Below are 20,985 nucleotides of genomic sequence, written 5' to 3'. Positions count from 1 at the left end.
CTCCCTCCTCCTCCTCCTCTCTTCCCTCCTCCTCTCCCTCATCCTCCTCCTCAGCATCATCCTCTCCCCAATCACCCTCATCTCCTCCCTCATCATCTCCCTCATCCTCCTCCTCAACATCATCCTCTCCCCCATCGCCCTCATCTCTTCCCTCCTCATCTTCTCCCCCATCCCCCTCCTCCTCATCATCCTCCTCATCCTACTCTGCCTATGGCCTGCCTCATGGTACTGGTAGTATTGGATCTATCAAAGGCCTAGGATAATGCTATGTAAACCATCTATCATATGTTGCTATCATGCCTGCATCCACTATATTTGCTACTACCCTGCATAGCCTCAACTAGAACTTTGCTAGTTGTGCATATGCTACCTATGTCCTAATGGGTGGTCCCCACTCTCGAACCTCTACTCTAGATTAGGAAAACAATGCTAGCCTTGTCAGTACATCCAGTCTCCCCAAACTGTCTCTGTACCCACTCTGGTAGGTACATCTTTATGACTAGGTGCCCAATCATTGTGCACCCTATGAGATAGTGCTCTTGTCTGTAGTATGGTAAGTGAGTTTCATCATCATCCCATCCAAGGAAATCCCTACAAGGTGTCTAGATAAACTATGCCATAGTGTTTATTTGATGGTGGAAGTGCCTTGCATATCCTAATGGTCCTCAGGTTAGTACACCTCTATAGCTATAGGCATATGGCATATCATCCACCACTCTCACTTTACAAGAGGCCTAAATACAACAATATTCTCATAGGCCCAAATCTATAATAATGTGCCACTAGTGCTAAATGATAGTCCACCTCTATATGCTACCTGATGTAGATAGTAATATAACATCGCCAACATGCATGGGCCCCAAGAAAACATAGTGCCCTCCATGATCATCTACTCTAGTACTCAGCCCCATCTCACTAGGAATCCATGTCCCTCTCTATCTAGTATCAACAATCCACCAATCAACTAGCAGATCACAGTTTTCAATTGCTCATGGTGTACCACCAATAAGTCCCCTTCGATCACATAGTCTTGGATCCCTAGCTTTGCATTTCCACATCCAAATAAGTGGTGTGGTGCTCCTCATCCTGTAGCAGGGTCATATGCTATTAAATATCCATGGATAGGGATCCTAAGGATGCACCATAAATCCTCTAATGTCATTGTTGCCTCCCCTATCAGTAGATGGAAGGAACTCATCTCTGAGTGCCATCTCTCTGTCAAGGCGGTCAATAGAGCCCTATTCCCCCTCACCTCTAGCATGAATGTAACATGATATAATCCCAACCTAGCCAAAATCCCCCACTCATTAGCTATCATCTGATGCCATGGTGCAAGGCTCTATGGCCTATGTCCTTGTATCCATAACAGAGGCAACTCCTCCTACATCATCATATAGCCTATGTCAACATCCAATGGTTTTGCATCCAGTTTACCCTACCTTTCACCCAAGTTTGACTTAGTTTGACTCTAGTTTCACTAACTTTGACTTTTCCTAGGAATTTTTGACTAATTTGACTTATGTTTTGAACTCTTTCAAGGGTTTTGAAAATGTTTATTAAGTTTCATGTCATTTTGAGCTCATTTGCATCATTTTGACCCTACCCCTATCCATTTATCAAACTTTTTTCTCCATTTGAGCTAAGTTTTACTAGGTTTAACTTTTTTCTAATCATCCTAACCTTATTTAAACTATTTTTCAACTCTTACTATGGTTTTAACATATGCTCCAAGTTTCAAGTCATTCTAAGTCTATTTGCACCCTTTCAGGCCCTTTACATGACTCTTCATCGACATCTGCCCAAGTTTGACCAACATTTTCTCTATGTTTGACCAAATTATGAGCATGTTGACCACCTTGGCCTACCTTTTAACTTATTTCTAACATCCCCCTAGGGTTATGATAGTTCACCCAAAGTTTTAGGTCGATCCAAGACCACTTGGACCCCGTTCAGACTCCCAGAGCATACTAGAGTGCAGTTGGGGCTCCCAGTTGCACCTAGTATGCACTCGGTCATACCAAGTGCACCTAAGACACACTTGGGAATGTAAAGTTCACCCATGATGCACTTGGATGTGTTTTGAGTGTAGTTGGGGCATTTGGAGGCCCTACCCTGTCCCTGAGAACCCCGTTTGACCCCCACTTGACCCCATTTGACCTCGATAGACTCCTAGGTGCCTAAAAAGCATGGAAAAGAAATAAAAAGAATGAAAAAGAATAAAAAGTTCAATTATGACCTCATTATACTCACCAGAGGTCCAGTGTCTACCTGCCATCAGAAGGCTCGCACTCGTTCACCACTATGTTGCTCTCTGGGTAGTCGATCCATTCTCCTTGCTCCAAAGCTCTTTTCTTCCAAATGAGAGAGTGAAAATGACCTTCAAAACCATCTTTAAGCCCTTTCATAGTATGTTGTTTCCTAGATGGATGTGCATGATGCCTTTTTTGTGTTGGTCGCGATGCCATTTTTCACTCCAGAGCCCATAACTTTCATGTTTTAGCTCCAATTTTTGATCCGTCAGTTGCTATGGTTTTATTTTTTCATTGTCACTAAAATTGACCTATCATATGCCTATTTTGGTAAATTTCATGAGAGGGCATAAATATATACCACATTGCTGGGGCATGCTTTTATGGCTTTTCCATTAGCATTCTTTGACACAACGCTCTAAATTACATTGTATCAAAGAGTGGCAAAATTTAGACACTCAAAAATGGTTCACATCTATAGTTTCATCACTTCTTCATACTAATTTGTCCCATTTTCTCATTCTACTAACTTTGATATGTTGGCCAAATTGATCATACTTTATCATTTGTATCTTCTTTCACATCAATTTCATGTCATTTCAAAATCATATCATATCAACTCAAAATCACCCCAAATCAACTTGAAATCACTCGAAATCAGTCCTAATCATTAAAAAACATATCAAACATCCAAAATAATTTATCATCTCTTCAATCCTAGGAATTTTTGTGGCTTTCAGTGCCTTGGAAACCTATCAATCTATCAATCTTATCAATTTGACCTTAGTATTGTCATTACTCTCAGTGCTAGGTCAAACTATCATTCATGTGATCTGATCTTTGACATTGACAAGGATTTCACATTGTTGAGGCTCTCAGTGTTAGATCATGACATCATCAAACCACTTTGATAATGTTGACTTTGTTCATCAATATAATTATGATCAACCTTATCAATTAATCTCAACCCTATAGCATTTACAATGTCAATTAAATGTTACGTATCAATCAATTCATGTCATGTGTCGTTGGCATGTTATTAATTTCAAACAATCAATCAATTTGACCATGGCTCTGGTCTATCTATCTATCATCATATTCAATCCGTATCATTATCACATCTTCATCAAAGGATACTGTCGCACTTATTTAATCAATATATTTGTATATTTGTTTGAAGAGTGGATGTATAAGTACGTTGAGATTATCTTAAAGGGCGAGCAATGGATGGATTGGGCAGAGATCATTGCCAATTCCTTGAGGAATCAACTCAAACACACCAAAGAATCTCATGAGGATTTCTATATGGCCTCGTATTTAACTTATTGTATTGCCTGTACATGTGATCTCACTGCCCTTCCACATGGGGTATGGAATGAAGAGATAACCATCTTCCAATATTGTCCTTTGTTGCAGAAAGATAGAGTTTTAGAGGATTTTTGTAAGGTGCATGATGTATTGTATGGAAGTGTTTATTTGACTCTAAAAGGTGTTCAGATTCCATGATTTTCTTCTAAATCGCAGAAGCTAGTTCAACAGTATGGGAGTCACTTCATTCAATTTCCTAGGTTCACATATTTGAGAGTTGGAGGGTTTGAAGATGAACCTCTGAAGTTACCCTGATATGCCCTTGATTGTTTCATTTTAGCCAAATTATGCAGACAACTTTTCTCCGTCATCAAGGATAATCTTCCTCAGGAGAATTAGGAAATGGCTTTCCCTATCACATTGGGCTCCTTAGTCTATACTAATATGAATAATGCTTCCATCATTGGAAATAATTTTCTGGGATTCAATCTTGGTTTCTATCACAGCAGGAGAAATTTTGATAGTAAGGAATATGCAGCTCTAACCCTTGGCCTTGAAATCAACCCTTCAGATGCTCCTCATCTAGAAGACCTATGGAGAGATTGTGGAAATGAAGAAGAAGTCTTGAAGAAAGACCATTCTAGATTAACCTTACAACAAATCAGTTCTTTCAGAATGAAGTTCAAAACATAGGGAATTATTGGAGACGGTTCATACCTAATTAAACCCGATTGGGAGGAGTCAAATGAGGCAAAGTTCCTAGCAGTAGACTGGAGCAATGAGGAGGAAGATGATATTAATTTGAGGGCTAGATCTATATTAACCTATATAGATGATTGGTTATAGAGGAAAAGAAGAGGAAATATCAATGAGTCTTCTCCTAAGGTGATTTCTTCCCCAGGGCCACTTCAATCTGACATTCCATTTTATCATATTGTAGGTGACACACTGATTCCAGATAAGAAAGTGAGATCCCCTCCCCATTTGTAGGCTATGGCTCCTAGGATGAGATCCTAGTCCAAGTCCAAAGCCTGAAAGCAACCTAGTATTCAGAAATAGAAAATGACATCTCAAGGGCAAGATTCAGACGATAAATTTGTTTCCCCTGATGAGGTAGACGGTGAGGTTCAATTCATTGAAGCCCCGAGAGTAGATCAACCCAAGTTCTTAACTCCAACTAGAGACACTCAGGTAATGTCAACCACTCCTACTGTTCCTTTGTGGTTGTCAAATTCAATCAACAAGAAGCAGAGTCTATAGCCAGTATCCACACCGATAAAGGATATAGTCACTAGATACGTGGCCAGAGGTTCTAAAAAAAAGAAAGTGAAAATGGATGCTTGTCTCACCAAAGACCCGGTAACAGGAAAAATCATAGCAAAGGTGGCCACTTATAAACAAAAGAAAGAGTCTAGGGAGATTGATGATGAAGGGTTCAAAGTTACTTCTTTTGAACTAGGTGCTATTAATAGGAATACTAGCAAAAATTTCTTTAATTTTTCTACTGACCACATGCTTACACAATCAAAGAAAGATTCTAGAGAAAAGAAAGAATTAAAACCAATGGTGGTGACAATGGCTACATACATCGATTCATTGATCAACCTAAGGGCTGCTCCCATAATCCAGATACCACAGCCTTTTGACCCAAACTCTGTTGAGACCCAGGAGTTGATGAAATAGATGTAGAGGGGAAAACTTCTAACTGATGCCATGAAAAATTGGGTGAATAACATAGTAGACTAGGGAAATAAATTTATTTCTGAAGTTACTAGTATCTACTCTGAAGGTGAAGCGCTACTAGGGGAGATTCAAACCTTAATCCCAGTATGGGAAACAGAATTAGCACGTTGCCAAACTGTGGTTCTCCAAGTATTAGAGGTTGAAAAATTCAAGGTTCTCAAATTCTTGAATGAAAATCCTATGAAGACCATGGACCCCTACATGCTTTTTATTTTGAAAAATAATATGAACTGGAAGGAGTCCATCTACAAAGAAACCATCAAAGAAATACAAGGCATCGAAAGTAAGATCATAGGAATGCACGAGGAACTGGTAAACGACATGAAGATTGTCAATCCTACAGGCATCTTACAACTTGAGGAAGGAAATATGGACACTGAAGCATTAACGAGGAGTTTCATCGAAGTAGTAGAATAGATCAGAGACAAAGAATCGCCAAAGGCCGACAATTTCACCTTATTGGCAAGCATTGAATCCATGTTGCGCCTTAATGAGAACTTGATGCCATGTCAAAATTTGAAAGTGAAGGAGTATAGGTGGCAGAAAGACGCATGAAGAGTCTAGTTGATGAGCTTGAAAAACCCATACTCCCATGCCACATGGGAATTCATATCCATGTTTTGGAGTTGGAAGCTAGTGCACCAAACTGTCAGAGATGAGGAGCAAACAGATGTAGATACTGGGAACTGAACTGTCGCTTGTTGGTGCTCTTTCTTTTTGATAACTTCTTTCTAGTTTAATAACAATTTCTTGTATTAATCTGATAGGGCTGGGTTTTGATGGAGGCCCTTCGAATTTGAAAAACTATAAATGTTGGGGCATTGAACTATGTTTTTTAAAGCAAAAATAGGGGATAGAAGATAGAGTTTAGATAGTAGCACTTTGATATAGATTTTTTCTGATAACAGTGATTAGTGATAGTATATGAATGTTTTGGTTTCAAAGACTTGGTGCATTGAAATTTGAATATACATATATGAAGAATTTTGAATTATGCTTTGAAACTTTGTGTTCAGAGTGTTGAATCATTATTACTTTGTGGATGTGATTTGGCAATTCAAAAATTCCAAATTGCTGTTACTCGGTTGTAAGTTCTTTTAGTTCCTATTCTTTATTAGTGATGCATGTTGAGATTTTAGCGAAAATTCATTCTTTGAAGTGGGTTTTCTTTTTTCATATCAGTTGAACCTGTCCATCTTTAAGTAGTCTTTTGATAATTACCTCACTACCCAAGAGTAGTTGAGAGACCCTTATGCACTTTTGGGAAAAAAGTGTGAAAGTAATTTTCAGTTTATTATAAATTTGGTAAAGGAGCTATACCTTCAGAAAATTCAGAGGGGAAGTGTAAAGTGAAAATAATTCTTTCCCAACTGTAGTGAGCGATTATGTTCTTTTGTAATATTGGGTATAGAGTAAATTTGATAAACTATTTGAAAGGGCAATTTGTTCACTAACACTAAGTCACATTTTCCTCCATTAATTCCATTTTTTACTAATTTCTATTTTGTGGAATAAAGGGTTTTTAATTCAAATATTCCATAAAATATTGACTTCATCATGACACTTGGGTATGACACCTCATTGATTCTCCATTGACATTTGTCCAAGATGTGTCATAATCCAAGATTCTTATTCTCTTACGCATGTCCATATTTGGCTTTAAGTGGGCTTGAGGTGTTATATGATGCATCATAGATTCTCTTCCCTCTTTAGCCAAGTTTGACTTCCATGCATCATAGAATCATATACTTGGCATCTTTTGTCATATGTGTCATGGATTCTCAAAGAAATCTCTTGCCACATTACATATCCAAGGTGACAAATCCAATGCTCTCACCTTGAGTGTTGATTATAAAATGAACACTCTTTCTCTCATTTCTAGTCCCTAATTCTTAAGTCTTTTCAAGCCCCTAGTTTTCTCATTTTTCACTCTTTCTTTCACACTAAAATCAAAACTTCAAGTATTCTCATAGCATTATCTTCATCTTAGGCTTTTGCTTCATAATTGTGTGCACTATAGGCAATTTTGGAGCTACATCATTTGGAGAAGAAATAAGGACATGGGAGCTACAAATGAAAGAGGGGGTTTCTAACCTTGTGTTTCTTTCTTTATTAGTTTGGCTTTCATGGTAGACTAGTGGGTGCTAACATATGATTATTTAGTTTGTGATTTTCTCATAGTATGTTATGCATTTAACCCATTTTCTAGTCCTAAAGGGGGTAGCTTGTAGAGATGACCTCTTTTGTAAAAACATACCCCACCATTGGATCTGGGTTGATGTTTTCTTAAATTTTTATATATAATATGTCCTAGTTTGGCCATGTTGATAGAAAAATACAAAGGTTTTTAGTTTCAATCTGTGATGGTTGTCAAATTGAATCCCATCAAAATTTTTGTCACAAAAAAATCATAATGAAAATGGTAAAATGACTGTCTTGGTAAAAAGATCATAACTTTCTCTTAGAATATCATATTTTGGACTTATTATAGTTGTTGGAAATATTATTTAGAGAACTACAACTTGGTGTAGGTTTTTCTATGATTTTGACATTTTGTTAGGTTTTTAGAGCCCGAAAGTTAGATGTTTATTTTGAGCATAGATTAGGGCATAAGTTGGGCATACGAAGTTGGATTTTAGACTTCAAGTAGTCAACAAAAAGCTCTTGGAGAGCTCTACACATTGATTTGGTGTAGATTTGACATGATTTATTTGGTGATATATTGACCTGAATAGTTTATGATATATATTGACTATAGTAACATTGTGAGTTTATGATATTGTATATTTTGGAAATTTGGATTTGATGTCATTGTAAACTAAATTCATATTTTAGATTGGTTTCATGATGATATGTTTGTTAATATTTAATTTTGATGTGTATGATGATGTTTTGGGTCTACAAGTTGTGCAACATTGTTAGTGATTTATACTTATAGATTGTATTTATAGTTTGGATATGGGTGTATTTGCCCATTTATCTTTCATTATTGATGCATATTCATATTGATGGCTTGGAATTTGGGTTTTTTATGTCATAAGTCACATGATTTGTTAATTTTTCTTCAAGTAGAAGGGATGAAATTTTGTTACTAGGTACAATCATGGTGGAGGATTGTAGTTGACTATTTTACGCTTACATGTTGGACAAATTGAGTTAGTTTCTCAATTCATGGATGTGATCATGGTGTTATAGATTTTGGTATGACATGATTGGATATACAAGTATGTCCTTGATGTTCATTGGTTTGGATTCCTAATTTGGTTATGGTCATATATCTTCTTGTTTGAGGATCATAGTTATTTGGTTTTTTTGAGGAGTTCATGATGTATTCTTTGAGTTCTTTGATGGTTTGATGTCTTGGTTGATTCTCATGGTTACAAGATAGTTTTTCATCATGATGTCATGGATAGCTTGGATATATAGTTTAGTGGGAGCTTGTGTCAATGATGAGGTGGTAGTATAAGATTAGTTCCTAGTTTGGTTTGTATCTTCTTGTTTTGGAATCTTGGTTTCATTTGGTACTGACACTTTGGTTGTGTGTGTAAACTTGGAGGATCTTCATGTAGGAGATGGATTACGTGATGACATGGGTGACTCAGTACCATGGTTGAGTGAGAGTTATTGACATTAGTATATTTATTGAGTATTTTTAGATGTTGGAAGTTTTTCTTAGATCTTGTTGCTGCAAAAACATCTTTGACATTTGCATGGTGCACTTGGTTATCTTCATAGTGTGTGGAGATAGTTGCATCTTGAGGACTCATGGGGTTCTTGGTAAAGATGTGATTTATGATTTCCTTTGACATGTTATCCTTGGTGTTAGATGGTTTCATTACTATGTCATGGTATACTCTTGATACATGTTTAGATTTTTGAAATGTTACACTATGTTCATATGGAGTAGGTTATCTCTTTGGTTGAGATGGTTTAGATCATGTTGTCATGTTTATGCTCCCGAGGCCATGGTTAGAACTTAGACATTGATCTTGGTTTAATTTCTTTGTATTGATTACATTGATTATTTGTTGGATACTTCATGATATTTTTATGTAGCATTTAGAGTTGGCATGGATTGATTAGTTATAGGTGCTCATGGATACTTAGAGATGGTGGTGATGCTGATTTATTTTGGATTAAAGAAATATTTGTTGAGATAGTTGATGGTTTCAGCAAGAAGTCCGAGAGACATTCACCTAATATTACTTGAGAGGGGATTTTTCTTAGATGAGTCTTGGTTAGAGATTTGGATATCTTGATAAATATTCTCATTCCCTACTCTTGGTCTACTCAATGGTTTACTACTTGAGAGGTATAGCTCATTGTTTCTTTTAGGTGCATTATATTTATGCTTATCTTTTATGATATGGATCTTGAGCTATTGTACTTGATTTAGTTCTAGAAGGTTCATTTGAGAGATGGTTTAGTATTGGTTATCTCCTTATGTATATGTTGTTGTGTTGGTTGAGTTTGGACGATGGGTTTATATTGGGCATAGTCCTTGGATTATGAATGGTTATTTCTTGATTTAGGAATGGTTTTAAATGAGTTTTATCTTCTTTTGAGAGGCTTACATCCATGATTATTCATTTAGTATGGTTTGGGTGTTATTGCATCTTCTTGTTGGGGTTTTATGAGGGCAATCATACTTGCACAGTTTACATCTAGAGGTGTGTGTAGAAGGACATGATATAGGTTATGACCTGCATGGTTTCTCTTTGGTCTTGGTTATCTTCTTGGATGTTTGGTTTCACTTACATTGGATTTGAGATTGGTTGGAGATTATGATCACTAGTTTGTGTTCATGTATGTCATCTGAGAGATGACATGGTTATTCCTTTATCTCTTTCTTTTTTTGGTCATGGAGAACTTGAGAGAGTGTTGGAGACTTATTATGAGATTTTTTCTTGTAGATTATTGGTTTATGTATTTTGGATTTCCTTGACACTTACATGGATTCACTTCTTTGAGATGTTGTGAGTGGATTGGTCATAATTTTGATATTATCTTTTATAGTGGGAACTTCTTGGTATATATGTGGTAGGTATTTCTTTTGAGGCTTGTGATTGTAGGTTATAGATTGGATATGTTGATGATATGAGATTCACTTGGGAGGTGTGAATAGCTAGATGGGTTGACACATGTTTTGAGTACTATTTCAGCTATGGATATTTTAACAAATATGGATACATGTGGTTACTTTTGGATCAAGTGTTTGTGCTTGAAATTTTAGTTGGTACATGATTTTATGATCTTCTTATGTCACATGTTGGGTGACCTTCTCTTTGGATGGCTTCTATGTATGTCTAGTGACAATGACATAATAGGAGGTGGGATCATTCATGTTTGATGCTAAATACTTTGATTTTGTTATAGATACCAAGATGGGGCACCTAGTGTAATTTGATCCATGATGGTGGATGTGCTAGGAGGGATTAGTCCCTTGTTCATATATGTGCTACATATTGACCCTATGCAATGTATACAACAAGTGGGAGATTGTTGAGATTATTTGTGTTGCACACATTGCATAATTTTGTTACATTGTAAAATTTTATTTTATTATGTAATGTTGCACCTAGGAGCATCTAGATGGATGTGCAACATGTAAAGATTCCCATGGAATATAGTTGATAAGTTTGTATTGTAATATTGTGATAATATTTGATGTAATTATTTAATATTGAAGAAAATAATTAAATGTCCAATACTAAATGTGGGGTCAATGGGTTAGGTAGCACATGGTTATGTAATACCAATTGGTGGTTTTATGAGACTTGCTAATATATAAGAAGCCACAAGGGTAGTTGTAGATACATGAAAAAAAAGACCAATAGACAAAAAGACAAGAGTTGAGTGGGACAAGGTTTGACAGCTCAGCCAAGGGAGCATTTGTGAAGGTTGGAAGCATGGCATGGGATGTGTGGATTAATCCTTGTTCACATGGTTTTCTTGTTTGTGGCTATAGTTTTGAAGGCTTTCATGGTTGTATTGCAATGATATTTTTACTAAATAATACATGGTGATAGATACTTTTGGAGGTTGGGTTTTTCCCTCAATAAGGGTTTCCCATGGTATATCTTGTGTTGCATTTTTTGTGGGTATGTTGTGTATTATCTACATATGGATTTCAATTGCATATTTTGTTTCAAAGCTATTATGGGTTATGTGGAAACGATTATAATTTTTTGTTACAAGTTTCCTTACACTCATCACTATCATCCTTTTAAGCCTACCCACTACCTAAGCCCACTTTATTAATCTTAAGCTCCCTCTTAAGCACCTTTTAGCACCTAAGTGGTTTATCACACATGTGTGAACAATTCAAAGCCCAAGGAACTACCCTTTTCATTAATTTCTCCAAAATGTACTCTTACACCTTTTTCCCCCATTGCTTTCTCCAAGGTTGCTCACACATTTGTGAGCACACCTTGAGCCACTCAATCATAAAGACATTTTTTTGAATTTTACATAGCTTTTCCTTTAGTCCACATGTCTCCCTTGTGGCACCTATGTGGATGCAACCTCCTTAGGGTCTCCCTTAAGCCTAAAAATATAGCCCTTGTGTCAATCATTTTTCATCTCCTCCATTGCATTGTTATCATGCTAGTTTGAGTTTAGATATTTTTATAGATTATTTCTAACCCTTTGGTAGTTGTTTGATTTTTTGTATTGTTCTTGAATTTTAATTATAGCATTGTACCATTAGATTTAATTGTTTGCATCCACCTTCACATCCTTGAATTCTTTCAAGTATAGTGGCTTCCATAGCCATTACTTGAATTGTTCTCCACTCATTTAGCATAGTTTTATATCATTGGTAATTTATCAAATCTTGGGATTCAATAGTTGTTCTTGGGGAGAGTACATACACATCTCACAATCTTGAGCACACTAACAAGGTCTCTTTGGGTGCCCCTATTGAGATTCTTTGAGGTTGCATGTTACTCTTATCATTGGTTGCATTAGTTGTAAAACCCAAGTAGTTAGTATTTATTTTAATTTTAATCTTTATATATTCACATTCTAGTAACATTTTCTTGTTTATGCATGCTCCCAATAGATTAGTTCTTTCATGTATACAAAAATCACTATATGGTACTACATAAGCCATGTGCTAAAACCCCCATTGAACCACATTTAATATTTTCTATAATATTAAATAATTACATCAAATATTATCACAATGTTACAATACAACTCATCAAGTATATCCCATGGGAATCTCTCCATGTTGCATGTCCATCTAGGAGCTTGTAGGTGGAAGATTACATAATAAAACAAAATAATACAATATAAATAATATTATACAATGTGTACAATACACATAATCTCAACACTCTGATGTCCACCCCTTCTAAATTGTATACCCTCAATACTTCATTTCCATTGTTTGTGCACCCAGAATCAATACTTAATTTAGGGTCCATTTTGTTGTAGGCATAGCAATTAAAAATTAGTATTAAAAATGAAAAGGGAATGGGAATGAAAAATGATAATCCCAATCTTCATTGGTTCACTTGGAATGGATTGGAAATATGTTAATCATTTGTTTAGTTGTACAAAGTATTAAATGTTAATGGAAGATCCATCTAGCCTTTTTATCTGATCTAATCTACATATTGTGATGGTTGATTTGTTGCTCTATTGTATTGGAATATAGCTAGATCCGTGAGAAGCTATCTATAGAGAGAAGATCCACTTTCATTCAATCATGGGGTATGAACAAAACTTGCTCTTACACAACTCATCTAGATTGAGCAGGAGATTATGATTATTTAACCATTCATAAATTCAAATCTAGCAGCCCTCAATTTGATGACATAAAAATATATTGAAGAAGGAAGAAAATCCTTAGAGAAGGAAGAAAAATTCTTGTCATTCCAAACAAGAATAAGCACATCCAACAATGGAGTTGAGGAAAGACCTATGTATAATATTTGTTCTCCTATTACAGATGAAGAAATTCCCAACAAGAATAATAGGTGCTCTAGCATAGGTTTGCAATTGTAACAAATACTCTTTTGGAAGTGAATTTGAGGTGAATATAAGGAGGGTTTAGGATCATCTTGCAAGAAGAGCAATGAAAGATAGTTGGAGGAAGTTTTAGTGGAGGAGAATGGAAGTTAAAACAAGATGTTTGGTCTAATTCAATATAGGGATGATGCATCAAGAATAATATGTGAGAGTTGTGCACATGAAGTAGTAATAAAAAAACAATAGAACATGTACACAAATCATTATCTAGTTAGACCTTTGCTCCCTTTGCTACCAAGATTCCAACTTTACTTTTGATCTAAAATCTTAGGACATTATTGGCTCTATCTATAATAATATGGTCGTGCCCAAAAATGGAGGCACTTACACTCTTGCTATCAAGGCTTTGATGAAAATCCTAGCTATTAGAGCTACTATTTATGGTAACAGGAGTTTTTCCTCTAGAAAGAGTGTTGATGCTTTGGGAGACACTATTTTTGGGCTTATTCAGTGCTTAGACTTGCCCTTTGTTTATTGTTTTGAAAATTGTTTGAGCAATAGTGGTGGATTCAAAAAGATTATTAAATTTGGAATAATTAGATTGAGAAAAGGAATGGCCCATTCCAATAACAATTTTTTTTTATATAATGGATAAATGCTCATTTTGGGGCTAAAATGGGTATACATATTCCTATACCCCATTTCAATTATGTGCACCAAATGATGAATAAAAATTATATTCTAATTTTCTATGCCTATTCTCGTTGTATTCCAACAACCAAATAGGCCCTTAATGAAATTGATATTTTGTATGGATGACTATCACAGAGTTGCATTTTTTTTGGCTTGAACATTTGCACTATCCTAGTCAATCAACTATTTACATCCATTGTCTATGCACCTAGAATCAAAGGTATGTAATGTTAAAGTTTATCAAATTGAATTGTAAAAATTAATTACATTTACATACATCCTTTTTAAGTTTGATATTTTTATTTTTCCAACATGTAATCTACCAATAATTTTTCAAAATACATGCTTATGAGTTGGAGATTGAGCCAAAAAATTATAACAACAATTGTGCCAAAAGAGCATAGAAATCATGGTGCATGATCATCATATTTTTGTGCTCCTTTTTTCATAGTTGTTCTTGCATTATATAATTTCTAGTGGGAATAAAACTCCAAACTAATCAGGTAGTTGATCCAAAATTAATTATAATTGGTTGATGTATGTTTAAATACCTTATTTCAAATGTTATTGAATGGTATTTTTATGTGCCAATGTTAGTGAATGTCAAAGAATAATGAATGTTACATGTTAGCTTTGGATATTATGTTATTACTTTATGGATGCTCATACTTGTTTTTACTTCCTATGACAATGAATGAATGATATATTTTTGTAATGGATGAAAGAATGAATGAATGTTAGATGTTAATGGGGAATTTAGAGTTATGTTAGGGGGGAAGGGGGTGGGGCATGGAACCTTATCAGTTTAAGGTATGTTTCTCTCCTCATTATTGATAGTTTAGATCTCTTTATTATTCATTTCAATCTTTCTTGGTTTATCATTTAATGAAATCTATCTTTTGTATGGATGGCTATCACAAAGAAATGATTTTTGTTAGCTTAATAATTTTCACTATCCTAGTCAATCAACTATTTGCATCCATTGTTTGTGCACCCAAAATCAAAGGTATGTAACTTTATCATTTGTAACTAAAATTTGCAAACACTACAAATGAGCAATCTAGTTACTCAAATATTCAACGAATAATATTGTAATTTTTAAAATCAGCTTACATATTCATCTATAAGTTTTATGACATGTTGTCATTCTTATTAAATTAACTTAGATATTTTTCTTTAGTTGATGTACTAGTGGAAATGAAATAGACACATAGCAAGAGAATAATTCATAATGATCTAAGTTATACATTAGGCTAAACTATTATAATTAGAATAATTCATAACAAAATTGGGCTAAGCTTGTATAATTATAATAGCTCATAATAATTGAACTATTCTAAATATGATTGTCAGCTACCTTTAATTATTCTAGTTATGAAATGATATTTCATGACAAAATTCACTACAGAACCTTGATGATTTTTGATGATCTTCTATTGTACACGTATCTTCTTCACTTTTTGGCTTCTTCTATAAATTGAAATCCTTAATTTAGATTATGTATAGATATGTAGGGTTTCAACATGGATTATAGGTATTGCAAAATTTGTTGAACTATCCACCATGTATGGTCCACATCATATCCATTTGTCACATGTCAAAGTGAAACATCCATTCTAGGAATAAGTCTTGAGCATGAACCAAAAAGTTCATAAGTTCACTACTTCAAAGCATCCAAGACCCATTATTTTTAAGCACTACCTTCTTTCTTGAACTTTGAACATAAATTTTTAGTATTCAAGGTTCATAATTTCATAGGTTCATAGCATTAGGTCAGTCTAAGCTTAGAATATTTGTCCACCTATTGGACCTTGTAGCTCATTAGTGAAGTTGAAGAATATTGACCATTTTATATTCAAGTTCATCAATTCAATTAGTAGATTTCAAATCTTGTCATCTTATGAGAATCAGTTCTAATATAATACAACCAATAAACTTGAACATTGAACTGTTGATAATTCAAAGGTTCATAGTCCACAAGCCTAACAACTCACCTTAGTAGAGACATGCATCTAAGTGAGTGGCAATAGAAAAATGATTTTTATTTCCTCAAACCCATGGAAAAGGCACATATTAATTGGTGATTAATGGTAATGATGGAAAGACATGCTTCAGTATGTGTGAAATTAAAGGAAAAATTTAATGATGGAAAATACCCTATCATTTCAACTCTCATCCAACTACACATATTTTTCTCCAGGTTGCATGTATTAAAAAGGTTGTCTTATTTTCATTCCTTTTCCCATTGTTGTTTAAGGTAAGATTTCTATGTTATTTGAAGACACAAGAAGATATCGTTAGGCCTTATTACCAAAAAAAAATTATGCAATCAACACGATGAGTCCTCCACTTCTTTTCTGTTGGCTATTTTTTCTTTTCCTACAAATTAAATTCTTGTCTATGTATTTTCTTTGCCTTTTCTCTGCTTGCGGCTAGTCAATCACAATTGTTTATGGTTGCATTCCAACCCAAATTACCCAAAAAAGAGAACCAATCAACCATAAGTATTTTTCTACCTAATATTGAGGATATTTCCTTGCCAAAGAGAAAATTAACAAATTAGTAACTAGATTCTTCAATTCAAAATTAGGTCAATATCTGAATAAGTCTCTAAGAGTGGGTTATTGCAAGCCTCTAGTTTTCCCAAGGCCATCCCTTCTCCAAAAGTTGTCCTAGCATGCCAAGATAGGTATGATGCTACTGAGATGTGTATCTACACCTATAGTGGAGAAGTCACGGTATATGTGAATAGAGTTGTTGTAATGGTTGCATTGGGAATCACTCCACGTGAAGCTAATGAGGATTGGACTATGAATTCATCTTATGCCCAATTCACCAATACTAATGACTACAATATTGCAATTGCTAAGGGTTGGCTGCTCAAACTAGAAAGAGGTGGTTCTCATCTCCCACACCCTTTAACCAAAGAAGACATGATTCTAAAGATTAAGGATATCATAAAACCATTGAACATAGTAAAAGGAAACACACATGCTTTCCATTGGGAGAATTGGATGTACTTTTCCATCCAAAATATTTTAGGTAAAGATAAATTCTTTGATTGAGTTGATATTATACAATGAGATTACAAGAGGAGCATTCCCAAGTGTCTACAACCACTTCCTTTTATATATCATCATATCTATTTTATATTCTAGCTTACAATAAAGAATGGAAGGGTCTTCCTCATCAGGTGTGGAACTAGAACATGCCCATTTATGATTACTACCCCATATTGCAAAAGGATAAAATCCTAAAAGGTTTCAAGAGGGTTCTGTAGATGCTCAAAAATGGTTCGCATCTATGGTTTGATCAAAATGAAGCTCCATTCGACATATACCACACCTTTTGAAAGAAAAAGTCTTCACCTCATTCCAATTGGTCCTCATCTCATCTCTTTGGAATTCTTTCATTTGTATCTTCATTCACTATCATGATCATGTGTTCTAATACACCAAATCATCTTCATCTTGCATTCCTACATTCATGCATCATCCTACACTATCTGTCAACCTTCTAGGGCTTTCCACCTAGTCCAGCCTTGGTCTGACTTTTGTTTGACCAATTTTGACATAATGTGACCATTTTTGAATGATTTTACTCATTTCATGACCTCTTTCCACCATTTTGGCCACTCACACAATGTTTCAAGTCATTCTGAGTCTAGTCGAGCTATTTCTAGCCCCTAAAGCCTTTTGGGGCACAGTCTACACTTTCAGAGCACACTTGGGCTTCCCAAATGGACCATGGGCATAGTTGGTATTTTCATGGTGCATTTGGGCTTACCAAGTGTGCTCTGGGTGCATGTGGGTGCATTTTGGGCTCACTTGGGGTAGTAGGATGTCTAGAACTATGCTTGGAGCCCCTATGTTGCATGTCGGAGGCCATAACTTTTGCGTTTCAACTTTGATTTTCAAACTGTCAATTGCATTGGATTTGTATCTTCATTGTGAAAAAATTGAGATATCATTCTCATTATTTGGTCACTATCTTTAGTGGTAACCCTTGAAAATACTCTTAGCCCCTGAATTGCTGTCACTTTTCATACTAATTCATCCCATTTTCTCATTCCACTAACTTTGATTTTTTGGCCAACTTGATTCTATCTCAAAAGTATATATCATAATTCATATCCTCTTTTACATCAATTTCACATCATTTTGGAACCATTTCAACATTATTAAAAATCATATCAAATCAACTTGCAATCATATCAAACCAACTCAGAATCATATCAAATCAACTCAAAATCACCCCCAATCAACTCAGAATCACCTAGAATCAATCCTAATCAACCTAAAATGTGTCAAACATCTCAAATCTATCATCATCTATCCAATCCTAGGTATTTTTTGGCTTTCAACACCTTGGGAACCAATCAATCTCTCAAATCTTATCAATCTGACCTTAGTACTATCATGGCTCTCAGTGCTAGGTCAAACTATCATTCATGTCATCTAATCTTTGACATTGTTGAGTCTCTCAATGTTGGATCATATCATTTTCAATGATTTAATAACATTGATAGTGTTTTTTGATGTTAGTACAATCAACCTTATCAATCAATCTCGATCCTATAGCATTCACAATGTTAGTTAAATGTTACACATCTTTAATTCATGTCATGTGTCCTTGGCATGTTATCAATTTTGATCAATCAATCAATTTGACCATGGCTTTGGTCTACCTATAATAATCCTATTCAATCCATATCATCATCACATCTTCATCAAAGGATATTTTTGCAATTATTTAATCAAATTAACCAATCATTTACTAACTCTCTCTATAGGATTAAATAACCCATAATTTAATCCTACGTCATTTCACTAATTATTCATCCCAACTAACTTCCTCAATTAATTAATTTTATTAATTAATTGGTTCATCATTCAAAAACCATGTAGATTCTCAATTTCCTAAGTCATATTTTCCTCCATTAATTCCATTTCACTAATTTCTATTTTTGTGGAATAATGGATTTTTAATTCAAATATTCCACAAAATATTGACATCATCATGACACATGGGTGTGATACCTTGTGGATTCTCCTTTGACACTTGGCTAAGATATGTCATAATAATCCAATATTCTTATTCTCTTATGCACATCCATATTTGGCTTCCTTTGTCATAGATTCTTGGCTTTAAGTGGGTTTTATGTGTCGTATGATGCATCATAGATTCTCTTCCCTCTTTAGCCAAATTTGACTTCCAAGCATCATGCAATTCAACACTCAGCATCTTGTGTCATATGCATCATGGATTCTCCAAGGAATCTCTTGCCATGTCACATATCCAAGGTGAAAATTCCAATGGTCTCATCTTTCATGTTGATTATAAAATGAGCATTCTTTCTCTCATTTTTGGTCCCTAATCCCTACGTGTTTTCAAGTCCCTAGCTCTTTAGTATTTTTCCATTCCATCTCTCAAACTTAAATCACATTTTCAAGTATTCTGATAGCATTATCATCACTATAGAATTTTTCTTCAATATTGTATGCACTATAGGCAATTTGGAGCTACATCACATGGAGAAGAAAGAAGGACATGGGAGCTACAAATGAAAGAGGGAGTTTTAGATTTGCTTTCTTATTTTAATTCATTTGGCTTTCATGGTAGACTAGAGGGTGTTAACATATTTTTATTGGGTTTGTGATTTTCTCATAGTATGCTAGATATTAGCTTGTTTTCTAGGTCCTACATTTTGGCGAACCCAACATGAACATGTTTATCTAACTTGGGTTTTCTTGTTTTATGATTGTAGGTGTAAGGGAGGAGCTCATTTGGAGGGGTATAATCCTTATTTTCTATCCTTTATCACACCTAGTATAATTAGGGGGCCCAATAACATGCTTGTATGCTCTTATTTCATGCATTTTGTTAGCTTTCTATCCTAGGGTGCACTCTGCTCTATCAGGGCGCACTTGGGACCCCCAAGAGGTAGTTTTAGAGGGCTCAGAGACACCATAACCCCTATTTTCTATTATTAACTTACCAAATACACCCAAAAACTAGTAGTTACACCTCACTAAGCCCCAACTACACCATGGACATAGTCTATATTATCTAGGTTCACATGGGTGTATAGGTTTCAAATTTTATGGTTTCTAGGTCTTGCTTAGGCACCATTTCCCCACAACTTGCCACTGGCCTCCCAACTATGCCCAAAAACTACCAACTACACCCTTTTGAGATCTAGGTACACCATGAGCATAGTTAGAATTGTCTAAGCACACTTGGGGGCATTTTGGGTCATTCTAGATTTCACGGTGTAGTCTACTCTGTCAGAGCACACTTGGTTCACAAAATGTACTTGTTTCAATCAAAATCTACATCTAAGGTTTCCATTTTCTTCTAGGATATAGGTTAGATGATTTTGTGTTACTAATGGTATGTTTGTAGCATGTGGTGATTTTTGGATGAAGGCATGATCATAAAAAACTACTAATGATTATTTACAGGATGTTGTTGAAGACCCTATGTGTTTGTCAAAACCATGTGTGTGGATTTCTTAGAGTAAATAACACTTTGTTTGGTGCTTAAAATGAACTTTTTCTTTTCTGCCTAGTATGTCTGTAGTGTTTAAATCCCTAGGAGTTGCATGGATGTATCCTCTCCCCTTGCCATTCATGGATCTTAGGTGTAAGAGAAATCCATGTAACTTCTATAGTAAAGCCTTCATTTGACCAAGATATCTAAAATTGGGTATGCAAGGTGATGACTTCAGAGTGGTAATGGACCAAAGCTAGGTCAACATTCTAGCCACTATATAAAACTTGATTATGGGCAAAGTTGTGTCAATGGTATTGCTGCATGATAGCTCTCCTCTAGTACTCTTGTGGTGCATCAAACCCCAATTCTCAGGGCTAGGAGACCTTCTATGGAAGTTTGTCATTCACTTGCTAAATGGAATACCCTTACTAAAAACCTTAGTTTAGTGGCCAAAATCATTTCTATCCACTAGCTTAAGGGGTCACCCATGCCCATGAAGATATCCTACATTCTCATAGTC

Source organism: Cupressus sempervirens, chromosome 4, assembly GCF_028749045.1.
Source record: "Cupressus sempervirens isolate cs-2001-9-10 chromosome 4, ASM2874904v1, whole genome shotgun sequence".
NCBI lineage: Eukaryota > Viridiplantae > Streptophyta > Pinopsida > Cupressales > Cupressaceae > Cupressus > Cupressus sempervirens.
The sequence above is the reverse complement of the archived record's forward strand: the minus strand, read 5'-3'. Positions refer to the sequence as shown.